At 43.1% G+C, this 14,276-nt stretch overlaps 1 long non-coding RNA gene across 1 annotated transcript; it reads right to left on the bottom strand.

Moving 5' to 3' along the window:
- Positions 1-1,315: 1,315 nt before the first annotated feature.
- LOC116449072 lies at positions 1,316-13,077 on the bottom strand. The gene is made up of 3 exons (XR_004242226.1): positions 12,665-13,077; positions 8,836-9,011; positions 1,316-3,472 (listed from the first exon to the last, which is right to left on the bottom strand). It is a non-coding gene; the product is annotated as an uncharacterized LOC116449072 (long non-coding RNA).
- Positions 13,078-14,276: the final 1,199 nt, after the last annotated feature.

Below are 14,276 nucleotides of genomic sequence, written 5' to 3'. Positions count from 1 at the left end.
GCTACTACACTTTTATGCCAGAGGACTGCTTGGAGTAAGGGATGTGCTCTGTGAAAATGAAACTGTGACTGTAGAACACTCATAACAAACTGAGGACAATGGACAGTACTGTGGCTTCAAGGTTATGAATACTATGAAGGAGTGCTTCTCTTGCATTTTATTAGGCCTTTCTGCAGTATTTAACCCTCAAATCAAATTTCTCCTCCTGTTTCTAAAATTTATAGAGCCAACCATGAAATTAAGGACATGTCAACTGGAAATAAGGAAGCACTTGACTTTGACACTAAAATTAATTAAGCTGTTCTTACATTGATCTCTGCAGCATCTGTTCCACTTGTATGCAGAAATGCTGGTGTGTGCTACGGGGCCATTTCATACTGGTGGAATTGGATGCTGTGATCAGCCATATGCTGATAAAATTATTCTTTTGTCAGTATGTCTGCCTGGAATTGCTTCAGGAGCTGGAAACATTCAAAGCAGCAATGCTTATTGCTGAGTGCTTAAGATTGCTGATGTGAAAGGGACTTTTGGTGTAGTTCCACACTCCACATACACTTCATACCTCACAGGTTGGCAAGCTTGTTCCTGTGTAAGCAGCTAAAAATGGACTTTTAAAGTGCTTCAGTTTTGATACCAAACTTTGTTTACTGAATGGGTTGTAACTTATGTTTGCAAAGCTCCATTCAACTCTAGTCCAGTTAAATCTGGTTCTGTTGCCACTTTGGGGGAGACTGGGTCAGACCCTGGAGAAGCTGGGTTAGAAGAAAGCTGATGTAAAAACCTTGCTGACTGTGTCAGGTGGAAGGTATCAGTAAATAGGTTTATTTGTTGGATGGTCTTTTGTGACCTGTGTGTTGTTTGTGCACCTTACATAGAGATCGATCCCAGACACCAAAATCCATCAGAATATAAAAGGTTTGTGAGGCAAACAGAGCTGCATTCACACTTTGCCTTCCTGTATGATTTGCATCCAGAGTTTGCAATGGGTCCCTATTTCACAGTGCACAAAGAATATGAGATTTATCAGATGCTGGGAGGGGAACTCGAAAGAAGAAAAATGAACCAGCCACTGCAGTGGTTTGTAGAGTAATGACAGAGGAACTGACTCAGTCCTGAGGTCATCTGCATTCCTCCCAGTGTGGCCAGCACTGCACATGATTAAAAAAAAATTTTGTGGGCCAATTCCATCCATGGGTCAAGACACCCTGATGATGAGCAGAGCCTCATCTGATGATCTGGGTACTGTCCATATCAGTAATTAGTTCCTGAATATGTACCTGAAACAGAGTTGTTACAAGCTTTTTTTTTTTTTTTCTTAGGAAAAGTGGCCATTTAAAAATGGGTGTTGTGCTGGAGAATTTTCATAGTTTCTGTTTACAGTTCTGTTTACAATTCTCTTTAAGCCTTGAAAAGGATGTAATTATTTGCTTTTACAATTAAAGCCGTAAAAGCAGCAAGTTATTGTTGGATGCTCCTTGAAAACAAGCTATCGCTTTTGATGGCTGTGATATCATTAATCAGTTAGTTATCATCACTGGTTTAGGATAAAAATGCCCAAGTAAACACTCTTTAAGGAATTCATCTGAACACTTTTGGGTGTTTTGCATGTGTGTTGTTGAGCACTTGCTGGGCGCTGGCTCAGCCTCGGCTCAAAGCCCTGAAATGTTGGTGCTTTGTAACAACTCCCATCAGATGTCACCACGAGGTATTTGTCTGTCGGCAGTGGCCAGCTAGGTGATTAGCTGACACAGCTCCTCACTCCATGGGTCAGTGGCAAAACAGACAGGCTCAAAAATTTAAGACATTTGTTCTAACTCCTCCTGCATGTCTTGCCTGCTTCATTCATTCAGCTATCAGCTCACTTGTGTTGGCCAGGCAAAATAACACATGTTGACACTTAAAACAAGCTGCTCAAAAATAGCCAGCCAGCCCGTGGTGGGAAGAAATACTCAATTTTTTTTGGACGGGAATTTTTTTTGGCCTTCCTAGGGCTTTTTGCTGTGTCTGGTAGAAAGGAATGGAGAGGTAGCTCCATCTTGCATTCTGAGGACTGTGTGCACCCATGCTTCCACCAGGGCTACCTGATAACTACATTAAGTTTCCTGACTCTGGCCTCAATTTTGTGTCCCGATTTCACAGTGGGAGGAAAATCCACATCAGTCCACAAAGCTGGTTTTAAGAGACAGGTATAGCTTTTTTGTCTCCAGAAGTGCAGCTATCTGACTCCACACTGAAATGGGAAATGTGTTTTCATCAAGTTGCATTTCAAGCTTGTCCCTCCCACCTCTTTTACTCAAGCAGAACCTCTGTGAGCTATGACAAAGGGATAATTTGGTGGCTTAAAAAAAGAGTAGTGGTGATGTTGTAGCCCTGTAGATAAGAAGTATAAATGAGCATTATGATTGTGGGCTGTAACTAGCCATGAAAAACTAATGCCCAAGGACAGTAATAGAAAATACCAAAGATCTATAGTGGAGCTGGTGGGTTAAGAAAGGGATGGTCCTTTCTTGTTACAGCACAAGGAAAAAGCTGATCTGCTTTGCTTAATTAAAGTTGCATTTGGCACTTAGGAGGGGTAAAAGTTGCTTTCCATTTAACATTCAATTTCTTTGAGAATTATCTCAGTGATGCTACATCAAATTTCAGGGCCCGTTTTCTTGTATTGCCTCCCCTCCACTCAGTGCATGAGATTCTCTCTTGAAGTGGTAATGGCTGGTGATGAAAGCTAAGAGTGGGCCCAAGGTGATCCTGCTGGCCAAAAAAACTTGCCTAGATGGAGGAAGGTAAAGAGCGGTTTTCATGAAATATAAAAGAGGCAAGTGTGATTGAAAGTCAGGGGGTATATTTAGATAGAACAGGATTGTGTCCTGTGTCTAGTTTCCATGGTGTCAAAGTCTTAGCTAAATCCTCGTATCATAAAAATAAAACTAGACAGAAATGCACTGTTTTAATGTGTCAGAGGGGCAGTAGGATTTGAAGATCTTGTCAACAGACAAAACAGACTAGTATTATTCTTTTGTAGGAATCAGCACACAAAAGATACTACTCAGTTGACCACAAATACAAATGTTGAGAGACACAAGTGAAAGAATGTTTTGTGCCATGTGTGTAAAGGACTTTATGTAACATACACTGGGCTTAAAGAACCCTGAGAAAGGCCCACATTCTCCTAATATTAAGGGTATAACTTCAGGCTGAGAGGGAGCAAAGTTGTTCAGATCCTTAAAGCAAAATGTTCTGCTGTATTAGTTGTGAGAAAAAGACATTCAGCATCCCACTGAGAAGCAAGGCAGAGGAAAATACGTCTACCACTCCTCCATGCAGACCCCAGTCGATTTACCACTCTTTTTTCATAAATCTTAGCAAATATCAGTGGCTGAATTTCAACATATGCTTCTTTTTTCTTCTTTTTCCCCCAGAAGATGTGAAAACCATGAAAATGCATGAATACTTTATTCCTCTTTTTTTAAACCTGGAGAGGAGAAAAGAGGAAAAAATTGATCAGAGGACACATTGCTGCTTACTTCCATGTGTATGTGAGCATGGTTTAAAGCAAAGATGGCCTTATTTTGAGGAAACTCTTGTGTGCACACTGCAGTATTTTAGCAGTCCTGTCCTCAAGTCTACTGAAGTTACACAAGCCTAGGGAAGGCAGCAACTCTGCAGTAACAAGCTGTGGCTTTGCACTCGGGCTAATTACTGCTGAAGTCCAAGAGAGCCGGATTATTTCCTGCCAGAAAGTGCTTGAGCTGCAGCAGAATGAATCCTGTGTGCAAAACCATTTGTGTGAGTTTTACTGTTTTCCATCCTGAATCCTGAAACTGAGGCAGAGCAGAAATTAAGCAACTTGCCAGAGGCTGAAGAGAGGCACAGACTACAAGGGGAGAGGGGTGGGGCTGGTGACTCCCAAGACGCATTCATCACTTGGCAGATTGTGCTGTCCTACCAGCTTGCATTGCAAGGAAAATTAACTACCTAAATGAGATGATTTTGAAAGGACTTTTTTTAGCATCTCCCTCTGCTGTTTTTTGGTAGAGGAAAATATGGGAACTTAGCCAAAACCGTGTTCCTGTAATGGCCAAATGCTATTCAAGCACCACTACTAATGAGAGCAGGATTTGGCCCTCTGTTTGCCCTGTGCTCTTCTCTCTGCTCTATAATATGTGATGGTGGATCAGGTGTTACTCATCACTGCTCAGAAAACAGGAGAGGCATATTCACAAGAGAAGCTCTAAAACTCATTGAATTCACTGTTAATTAGGGAGGGGAGAAAGCTCTGTGCCTAACACTCTTGCTGAATTCTTGCAAGAAAAAGTCCAGCCTCAAGTATATTTAATTTTTTACTGCCAAGTTAAACCTTTGCACAAAAAAAAAAAAAAAAACCTTACAATGGAAATGCTGACAGGTCCTTAACTATAGTAGCAGTAGCAGTCTCTGCTATAATAAAGATGTTGCATGTTATCAATAATCCTCTTTTTGCCTGAATCCCTGTCTTTCTAAAGAGAAAGGGCTTACTGACTGGGCAAATCTATTTATAAATTTTGTCTTGGCACAAGAGGAGCATATCAACAATGCAGTGGAGATCTGGCGAGGCAGCTGGCCTGACTGCACGCAAGCAGCAAGCTGGGTGTAAAAGCAGGGCACTTAAATTTTCTCTCGTTCCTCTAAAAGAGGTAGTGGGAGGAATTAGGACGGGGGGGAGAGGGGGGAAAAAGCTTTCCATTGAACGAGGCAGGGTCAGGGGAGCTACAAAAGATTGAGTAAACTGTCACCCTTGGCTAACTGAAGAGTTTTGAAGGGCTTTCACAAGCTGCTCACCAATGGAGCCAGGGTGTGTGTATTTGTACCCCGTGCTGAGGCACGTGCGCCACGGCAGCCCTGGCTGATAAGGACAGCCCCTCCTGCAGTTGGATCACAATTTGCTCTGAATAAAACAATGGAGGGGTAAAGCTGGAAGGGAAAGAGATAAGATCTCAAGGACTGACTTTTTTCCATCTCTGTGTCATTTTAAAAAGGTGTTTTTCTTTGGATACGCTATGGTGGATTTTACATCTGTTCACTCCTAAGCAAAGTCTTGCAGAGAAGATGATGGACTTATTTAATCAATAGAACAAACTAACCAAAAAAAGTTGAAGCCCTGTCCTTTACCCTCTTTTCACATTTGTAATACTCTAGTAAAATTGGACTTTTTCCCTTCAAATGGTAAGAAATAGAGAAGGCGATATTCCTTAATGTTCCTGTGTACCTGCAGCCATGCAATACCAAATAATTGTCCTATTTTCCCAGGACTTAGGCCCATTCCAGTGTGATAGAGAATAAAGCCACTTAGATATTTACTAAGTGACCGTGTTGCTGTGAGAATCAAAGCTTTGTGCGTTTATTTTTTCTCCCTTCTGCTGTTATGAATGGTTTTGAAAATCCCACTCTGAATGTATATGGCTGTCCTCTATTACATGGATGTCAAATTTCCCTCTTCTTATACCCAAAGGCTAAAGTTTAGTCAAAGCAAAGAACAGCAAGGATCACATTGCTCTCGTCAAAATAGCTTACAACATGCAACCAATAAGTAGGTCACTTATCTGAATGGGATACTGTATAAGTAGCATGTTTGCCACAAGAGACTTATGAGCGAGTCCCCTATGGTGCACATATAATAGTCTGTCAGTCTGATTCAATTCCCACAGATGTTTCAACTAGACCTTGGTTTAAATGGGGCTGGATCAAGGGGTGTGCATCACGTATGAACTGTGGATGGGCCTTTTTCCACAAGGGCTTACTGAAGTCGCTAGGGATGTCACAAAAGGCCAAAATTGATTGTATAACTTTTTTCAATCTTCACAAACTACTTGAATGATCCAGACATATTCCTGCAGAAAATGCAGGGGAGGAGAATAATGCACATGGCAGCGTTAGCTTGGGGCATCGATGAACTGTTCAAATCTTGCAGATGACCTGACTCTGACCCTTTTAGCAACTAAAGAATTTCTTTTAGGTTTGTCTTCATTCTCTGCTGGCTTTGGAAGAATTGCTCAAAGTTGGAAGGAAAATGACAGAGACAAAATTCCCAACCAAAGCAAAGGAATTCTGAAAGTCTTTCTGGAGAAGCTGTAATTTAGGGAATTGTCTGCTGACTGCTTTTGCTAATGGAGCACATTACATCCAACGGCAATAGTTTGGGAAAGGAGTTGTGATTCCAGGCTTGGAGGTGCTGAAATTCTCTTCTAGTGCTGTGTGTTTCGGCAGCACTAGAGGAAAATCTCCTTCCCTCTGCAGTGAAATTCCATGTAGGGAAGAGCATGACCCAATGTGTTTAAGTTTAAATTTTGACATGGCTTACGTGGAAGATAACCTTTGACTGCAAGGGCCCAGCAAAGCACTCACTTCAGGAATCATCCAGCTGAAATCTCAATGACGAGTTTGCTTCCCTCTGAGTTTTGAAGACTGTGACTATAATTAGGAGGTGCCTCTGATGGATTCCACCAACACCTCTTCCCCAAAAGGACAGAAGTCAGACTTGTGTGGCTAGTGGGAGATCAAGTGTGAAAGCCAAGACTCCAACTGTATTGCAGTGGACAACCACAAAGAAGGGGTCAGCATCAACACTAACTTAAAACTATTTAAAATGCTGATAACGAGACACAGAGAAAGAATTGGCACTGAGAAAAGATTGTTCTTCAAAGACAAGTTAGTTCTTCTGCAGTTCTCATTACAGAAATTGCCTTGCTTTGGGGAACTGTTCTTCAGTGGTAGAGTACAACATTTTTAAGTGATTTTAAAAAACACAACACTAGAAAAAAAACAGCTCTCTTTGCCCTTTGCATAACTGCTTACGTTCAAAGTCTGTTGGGTCAGTCTAGGGTAGAAGAGTTGAGCATTGAACAGAACTGAACTAGAGCAGACTGCTGGACTGGACACTACAACCACCTGTTGTTTTGTAAGGGAGAGGAGATGCCTCTGGATGTATTGCCCTGGGTATAGTATCTGGAGTTACCTGATTTCAAGGAACATAGAAAGGAAGAAAAAAGTTGTGCCTTACTAGATGCTCCATAAACACCTTCCTGATTCCACTCTTGCTCCTCACCTTGATGTTGTTCTCCTTACAGGCAGCACAGGTTTTACACAGGTCTACCTTTTGCCCTCAGTATTTGCATAAAATTTCAGTGCTGAAAAATATGCTTAAACCAACTGTTCTGGTTAAGGTGTAAAATTAATTGTGATCATCACTCATGCCTGGACCAAGATACTTTACTTTAAATCTGTGTACAGGAACCCTGGGTGCTGCCATCACAAATTATGTGTATGTGGTGTGTCACAGAGAAGGAACGTGTGACCAGGACTTTCATTAGATGGCAGATTTCCACACTAAAATGAACATTAGCAATTTCAGCCTCAAAAACACTTCTTCCTAAAACAGTTAAAAGGCACTGAGAGCAATAAAGTATTAATCATTAGTAAGAAGGTAAAATCATTTCTCAAGGGGCATTTTGTGGTGCTACAGCTTTGCCTTATGCACAGTTTCCTATCTCACACTTCCTTCCTCATTAGGTTGGCATTGGGATAAAAGAGCAGAATGGGTCAGGAGGTCCTGTTCCAAGTAATTAGAGAGTTGCTTCTTTTATCTAAGTGTACCTTGTTAAAGTGTATCAGTGTCAGCCAGGTTAATTGGAACTGTAATACATAATTGATGCTAATTTATGGTTGTTTTTGTTCCAGGATGCTGATGCAGACCCCAAAGTAAGAATACAGTTTTCTTGTTATTAATTATATACTGAAAACCAATATCACGTTGGAAGGAGACCCACAACTTACTATGTTCTATAGATTTTCTGCCACAAAACCCCTTGGTTCACTTTTTGCATTTTTTTTTTCAAAAAGCTCCTACTTAGCCTCAACAAAAAAAAAGGTAAATGTTTATTTGTTTTCATCCATAAACTTACTCAATGGAAATGTTCCTCAACTGTGCTCCTGTAAGGAGGGCAGGACTCCAACTCTGTAGCTGAACTATTGTTCCCAAAAAATGCTTTTCCTCCTCAAATTGACAAAATATCCATGAAGAAAGAAGTAAATGCTATTGCTGCGTTTTAATTTTAAAAGTGAAGTCAGGGCTGTGCATTGGTGGAAGCTATGAGAAGGAAACACCTAAAAAAGGTGAATGAGAGCCAAGTGCCCTGAACCTTTGAAGCACATGGATTTCCCCATCTGAGGTTTGGACTGCCCATGGGATGGAGGAAGCAGCTTTTCCTGAACAGCATTATTTAGTGTGGTTGGAGGACTGAGATTTTCATGGTGGTGTTTCATCTGAGGCACCTGGGAGTCTTTTTCCCTCGCTGCAGTGACCAGGAACTACAACAGAGGGGGTGTGGGTCAGTCTGCAGATCCTATGTAAGATACGGAGCTGCTTAAGAGAATCGCAGGAGGTGTAGGATGGCCAGACCATGCATTTTTTTCGTAGTTTGCACATCTCAGATTCAATGGCTATGGGCTCTCAGTACTTGTACAGGCAAAACATGAGGAATACTTTTCCCTCTTGCCAGTTTATCTGAGATTTTAATCAGATTTTCTCTAAAGAGGGTTCTTGTAGCATCTAAGTACGGCAGGGATTGCCCAGATAATATGCTGTTATCAGATGTCCCTGCTTAGACATATCCAAAAATAATGCTGTTTCTGGGGTTAATGATGGTCCTGCAAGTACACTGGAAGTTCTCCTGCTCCTGTATGTTGCCAGATATTTGAACTGGTTTGATCTGATGTGTGTACAACTGGTTCCTCCTTTAATTTGTTCCTCAGTTGATTTTGTTCTCTGGAAACCAGATGTGGCATAACATGATAACATACCTGTCGTGGGTTATACTGGAACATGACACAACATGTGTCAAGTTTCTTTTGAACTTTTCTGAGATCAGGTATCAGTCAAAAGAAGGTCATTTTAATTATCAATGATTAATTAATTAGATGATTGTTGGACAGATGAATCCAAAGATTATATAGCACTCTTAATCAGTGTCTGTAACCTAGAAGAAAAATGAAGATTGTTAAGATGAAAGAATGGAAAGATTGTTGCTCAAAATGTGAGTTATTTGTGTTACATTTGTGTAGCACTTTAAAAGTGATGAGGTGAAGTAGCATCTCTCAGTACAACCTCACGAACAGTGGCAAATAATTAGGAATCACACTGCATTTCAGAAACTACCTCTTGATTTAAATATATTCCTACCCCATTTTGGTTTTTAGATGTCCAAACTGAACTATTTTTATTCATGCTGCTATTTAGGGATTTGAATGCTGTGCAGAGCCAGCCTGCGCCAGCAGTCCTTGCCCAGTTATTCCATGTGGATCCTCCTGCTGATGCTGCTGGCTGGGATGGTTGGGGACCTGCAGGGTAAAGTGATCCTGATCAAATCGCAGGCAGCACTGATCACATAAGGCAAGGTGCAGACATTGGAATGGGGATGGTTTAGCAGCAGAAAAATCCTTTTGGCCAGATTGTTTTTAACAATGCCTTGTGCGTTCCACAGCTCCGTAAATGCTGGGGCGCTGAGGCTACTGGTGCTCCTTGCTGGCTCTGAGCTGGACAGTGACCAGTTCAGCCCAGTCGTGTGCACAACTCAAGCACTCCTGTGCCCAGTACTGTACACAATCCAAAGTGTGGCCAAACTTCAGTACAAGAGCATTGCCTTTGAAAGGACAGCCTTTTGGAGACCAGTTTACCCAGGGAGGAGCTCAGGGGATGTTAGTGCTTTGCTTCCTACAGTATTTCACTGATGTAGCATTTGCCTTTGCTGCATGTGAAATGTCCACATTAGACAAAGGTCCACCACTGCCCCAGTCGTGGTTCAATTCACAATGTGAGGGAGAAGAGGAAGGTCTGGAGGCCAGTCCATGTTTTCCATCAGCAGCAGAAAAATACAGAGGCACCACTGAGCTCCAGCTGCTGCAAAGTGATGAGGAGTTAGGAACTTTCAGTAACAAAACTGCATTTGTGAGTGCCCAGTCAACAGAAATTGTGGCAAAGAGGGCAGAGGGTTTGGCAATTTGATCAGGTTCCGTGTTGCCTGGACGGCTCCATGGGCCAGTGTTTAATATGCCAATTTCCATGTGTCTATAACCACTCAAATTTCCTTGCACTCAATGCTCTTCGAGTACCAGGCTGTACAAGGTAAATATCTTCACAAAGTTTTGGGATCTCGAGTGGTTCTAGTAACTCACATGATGTTGCACCGTAACTTGCTGTGTAGTACTTCAAACATGGCGCAGACTGGGTGGTCTTGGCAAATTAGAAGTGCAGCTCAGTATTCAGGGGTTTTTATTTAAGGAGTAATTTGAGTATCTAGCAGCACACTTTCCAAAGGTGGTGAGACTGAGACAAACACCATTAAAAACTGAAGCAATCTTGAGGCTATAAGGATTGCATGAAAATCTCCCTTGGCTTTTTATCTCCTTATTCTCTCCTGTCCGAGAATTTCACAAGAGAGGACTGAGTGGAATCGATTAACCTCACAGAAACTCCAGCAAGTCTTAATATTCTCAAAGGAAGGTCACCAGGTTTCAGTTTGTGCCAGCACTCACTGTCCCGAGGTATTGAAGGCTGGGGAGCTGGAAGTGAACCCTGGTCTCCAGCAAAAGAACTGCAGGAATGTGCCAAGCGATTTGAATAGAAATTGATGTTGCAGTAATTTTTTTCCTTTTTTTCATTTCTTTTTATTTCTTTTTTTTTTTTTTTGGAAGTTGCTCCTGTTTTCAGGACTGTGCTCACCTCAGAAAGGAGGCTGGGGAATAAGGGAATAATGCTTCACATGGCTGATTGTCATTTGGCACAAAATAAACAGAATGGGGAAGGCAGCAAGTGCATTAGGGCAGGGGAAATAAAGAAGCATTTCTAACCTCTCGCAGCAATAGGCAGCAGGGCACATAATGAGCTCTCCTGCACTTGTGTGAACTAAGGGAGGTTGTTCTTTCCCACCTCCCTCCTGATGGCACATCTACTCGTGCCCTGTGGAGAGCAGTCAGCCAGGGTTAGCAGCAGATAACCCTGTCTTATTAAGAGCAGGGTCTGGTTTTAGGGGTTTCTTATTGGATTTGATTGGAGGATTTTATTCTCCCTAATGGGTGGCTAAGTAATGTTCAGGCCATCACCTTGGAATTGGCTGGAGTTTTTCCAAAGTTGGGATGGAAACTGTCCGTTATCTTCATTGTAGCTGCAGCTGCTCAGGTGAGGAGCCATAGCTGAAGTAAATAGCCCTTAAGAAAAACAAACCTCCCTTTTTCCTGTAAATGCTGGTAGTAATTATAAACAAATGGATCATGAATTGTCTGGGATACCCATAGCTTTGCATCTGTACAGGCACAGGCTTGGCATGGCAGACAGGCAAGTTGTGGGAATTTCCTTCCTCTCAGACATTTCTCAGCTCTTTCTGAGACTGCCTGCTCGCCCCTGCTGCTTTCTGCACCATATGTACTGCTTTGCATTAAATGAATAATGATAATGAATATATTACTGACTTGGGAGTCTCTTCAAGACAAGTAACATGCAAAAATATCTCAAGGTCACCTGTTTCTAAGCAGTCCCCCAAAGTCCATGGGTTTGTATTTTTATTTTTTTGTGGGAAGAGACTGTAGAAAACAAGGTATTTCACTTCTTAATAAACAGTTAACTCCAGCAGTGACTGAACAAAACTGGCTAATCAGGGCTCCCTCAGGAGGGCCAGCAAAACTGGGAAGGGTACCACTGCTCATACCAGAAGAGTAGCTTTTATAGCTTCATCACCTGCTAGAAACACTTAAAGTGAGAAATACTCTCCTGCCTGGTCCCCAGCCCCGGGAGCCGCCCTTCCCAGCCATCACTGCCTTTGGAGGTCCTTACAGGTTTTGATTTTTTTGCCTCAGGGACACTTAAATTGGGAGGCTGTGCTTGCCACGAAGCAGATGCTGTTCCCTGGGGGGTTTTGCTGCTTGGTGTTTAAATCACGCTGCCATTGCAGAACAGTTAGGTCTTTGTTTGGGTTTTTTGTTTGTTGTTTGTTTTTGGTTTTGGGTTGGTTTGTTGGGTTTTTTTGGGGGGGGGGGCGGGGTTGGTGCTGTTTTCCTGGTTACAAGAGTCATGGGGTGTTTCTTCTGAACTGCCCTGCTTACCTGTCGCAATGTTTTGGCACCGGTGGGCACTGATTGCACTGACGATGCTACAGGAATGCGAGGCTGCCGTGTGCTTTCCTGTGACAGGGTGATGTGCCCCTCGGCAAATACCGCCTTTGCGACCGAAATATTCCGGTGTTACACAGCACCCCTTCAAAGCCGGTCACATTAAATCAGTGGAGATAATTTATTTCAAACGTGTTTTTCTGTCCCAAGCTCTATGTGGTGCGTAGCTACATTTTTAAACTCTTAGCCTTCAAAAATTGATCACCAGAACTGGAGGTTTATTGAGCCTCTCTTGACAAGCTTAGGCTGTAGGTGGTTTTTACACCAATTACAGAGTTCGGCTCGAAAATACAATACATCTTGAAGACATTCCCGGGAAATACCCAGTGAAATGGTGCATATCTCAAATTTTCTCAACGTGTTCCCCGTTCCCCAAAGAGTTTGTAGCCGCTGTGTCGCAAACCTAAAGTGAAGGAGCAGATTTACGTTTCGCAAATGACCCTGTAAATGCCCCATTAATTCCACGTACCTGGTTAGTGGAGGAGGGAAGAGAACGGGTTTGGTGACATTTGAAGCGGGAGGCAGAGCCGAGCTCTGAGCCTGGAGCTCCCTTTAGCGACCGCGGCGGGCAGTGCACGGCTGCGGCTCCCGCATCCCGCCCAGCTCCCACCCCGGGGAACTGCTCACAGAAATCCCGGTTCTCAGCAGTGTTGACACGAATCTTAACAGGAATCTCACTTTGAGCCGGGGATAGATGCCAGCGCTCCCAATTCCCACCTGGTAACAGGAGAGCAGCCGGTCCTTCGTTTAAAACGCTCCGGCGAGCAAAAGGCTGGACTCCTTCACAGGATGCGAGTCTGGGCTTGAACCCCCCAGCTGAGCTGGTTCTCCTGCTTGATTTAGAAAGCAAGTGCCTCTAATGCCGCGCTCTTAGAGCTGGGACTGGTGGGACTTGAAATGACGTTTTCCTTCTTTGGTCAAGTGGGTTACAAAAACAAGTGTGCTGTTGTTAACTGTGGGCTCCAGCCAAGGGCGATGGAAGACCTCAGGACCCAAGAATTTATCTGTGGAGAGTAAAAGAGGCCAGATGGCCTCTTTTGTCCATCAAAAGCAAAAGACAGGGAGGAATAATCTCCTCTCTCCACTGAGTGTGAATTTCCCTGTCACTACAAGGACACCCCATAGGACTCATCTCAAGTGCTGAGTGTGTGACTTGCCGGTTTCACCTCCTCTCTCTTCCACCCTGCTGAGGTGGCTGCACCTTGGGCATTTGGAGCACTCTATCCTGTGGTCTCTTTCCCCCTTTTTGATCCCATGGGCAGACTGTGCTGGCTTCTCTGGAAAAGCAGGTTCTGGTGGTTTTCTCTGGCCTGTGAGCACTGCTTCCCTGAGCCCCTGCTTTGGGAGTGGAAGCTATAAAGCCTCCTGTACCCCATGGCTGTGGATGTGGAGAGGTGGGGCAGATAACAGTTTTGTACTCCAGCCTGTTCCCAGCAACTTGTGTGCGTTGCCCTCAAATCCCTGAGGTGATGATGTAGGATCCTTTTGCTGTAGCCCTGCAATCTATGGCATCATAAGTTTTCAAGGAAGTAATCTATAGCTTTGATAATAAATATTCAGAGGGCACTGAAAAGCCTCTTCCCTGAAAATATATCTTTATAAGGAGACTCTAAGTCCAGTCTCTGTATCCATTCAGTACAGATAAACAAAAACCAGTGATCTGCATTGCTGGCAGCTTATACTGAATTTAGACTGATGGCCTGGATGTAAAATGTTTGATTTCAGTATCAACTGGTTGTCCGGTCTGCAAAAGCTTTTCTATACCCTCCACAGAGATATTAGAGTAAAAATGCAAATTTGAACCCCCTATATTATAGGATTTGGTGTGTTTCAGAAGAAGATAAAGAATGAATGTCTTCCTCAGGAGCAGAAGCCAGTGCCCAACTTTGGAGCAGAATCTACATTTCCTAAATTCCAGGAGTGGTCAGATCTTGTGCTACTCAGCTTCCAGCACACCTCAGGGAAGACAAGTTGCATGGAGTAGCACATTCAACAAATGGGCAGGAAATCAGCAGCAGGTCTAATTGATGACTTTGAAAGATGGGGAGCTGGCAAGAGAGAGCAAGGGATAAGATCTTGAA

This window comes from Corvus moneduloides, chromosome 10 (assembly GCF_009650955.1).
Source record: "Corvus moneduloides isolate bCorMon1 chromosome 10, bCorMon1.pri, whole genome shotgun sequence".
In the NCBI taxonomy this organism is placed as follows: domain Eukaryota; kingdom Metazoa; phylum Chordata; class Aves; order Passeriformes; family Corvidae; genus Corvus; species Corvus moneduloides.
This window is presented reverse-complemented; position numbering and strand designations above follow the sequence as displayed.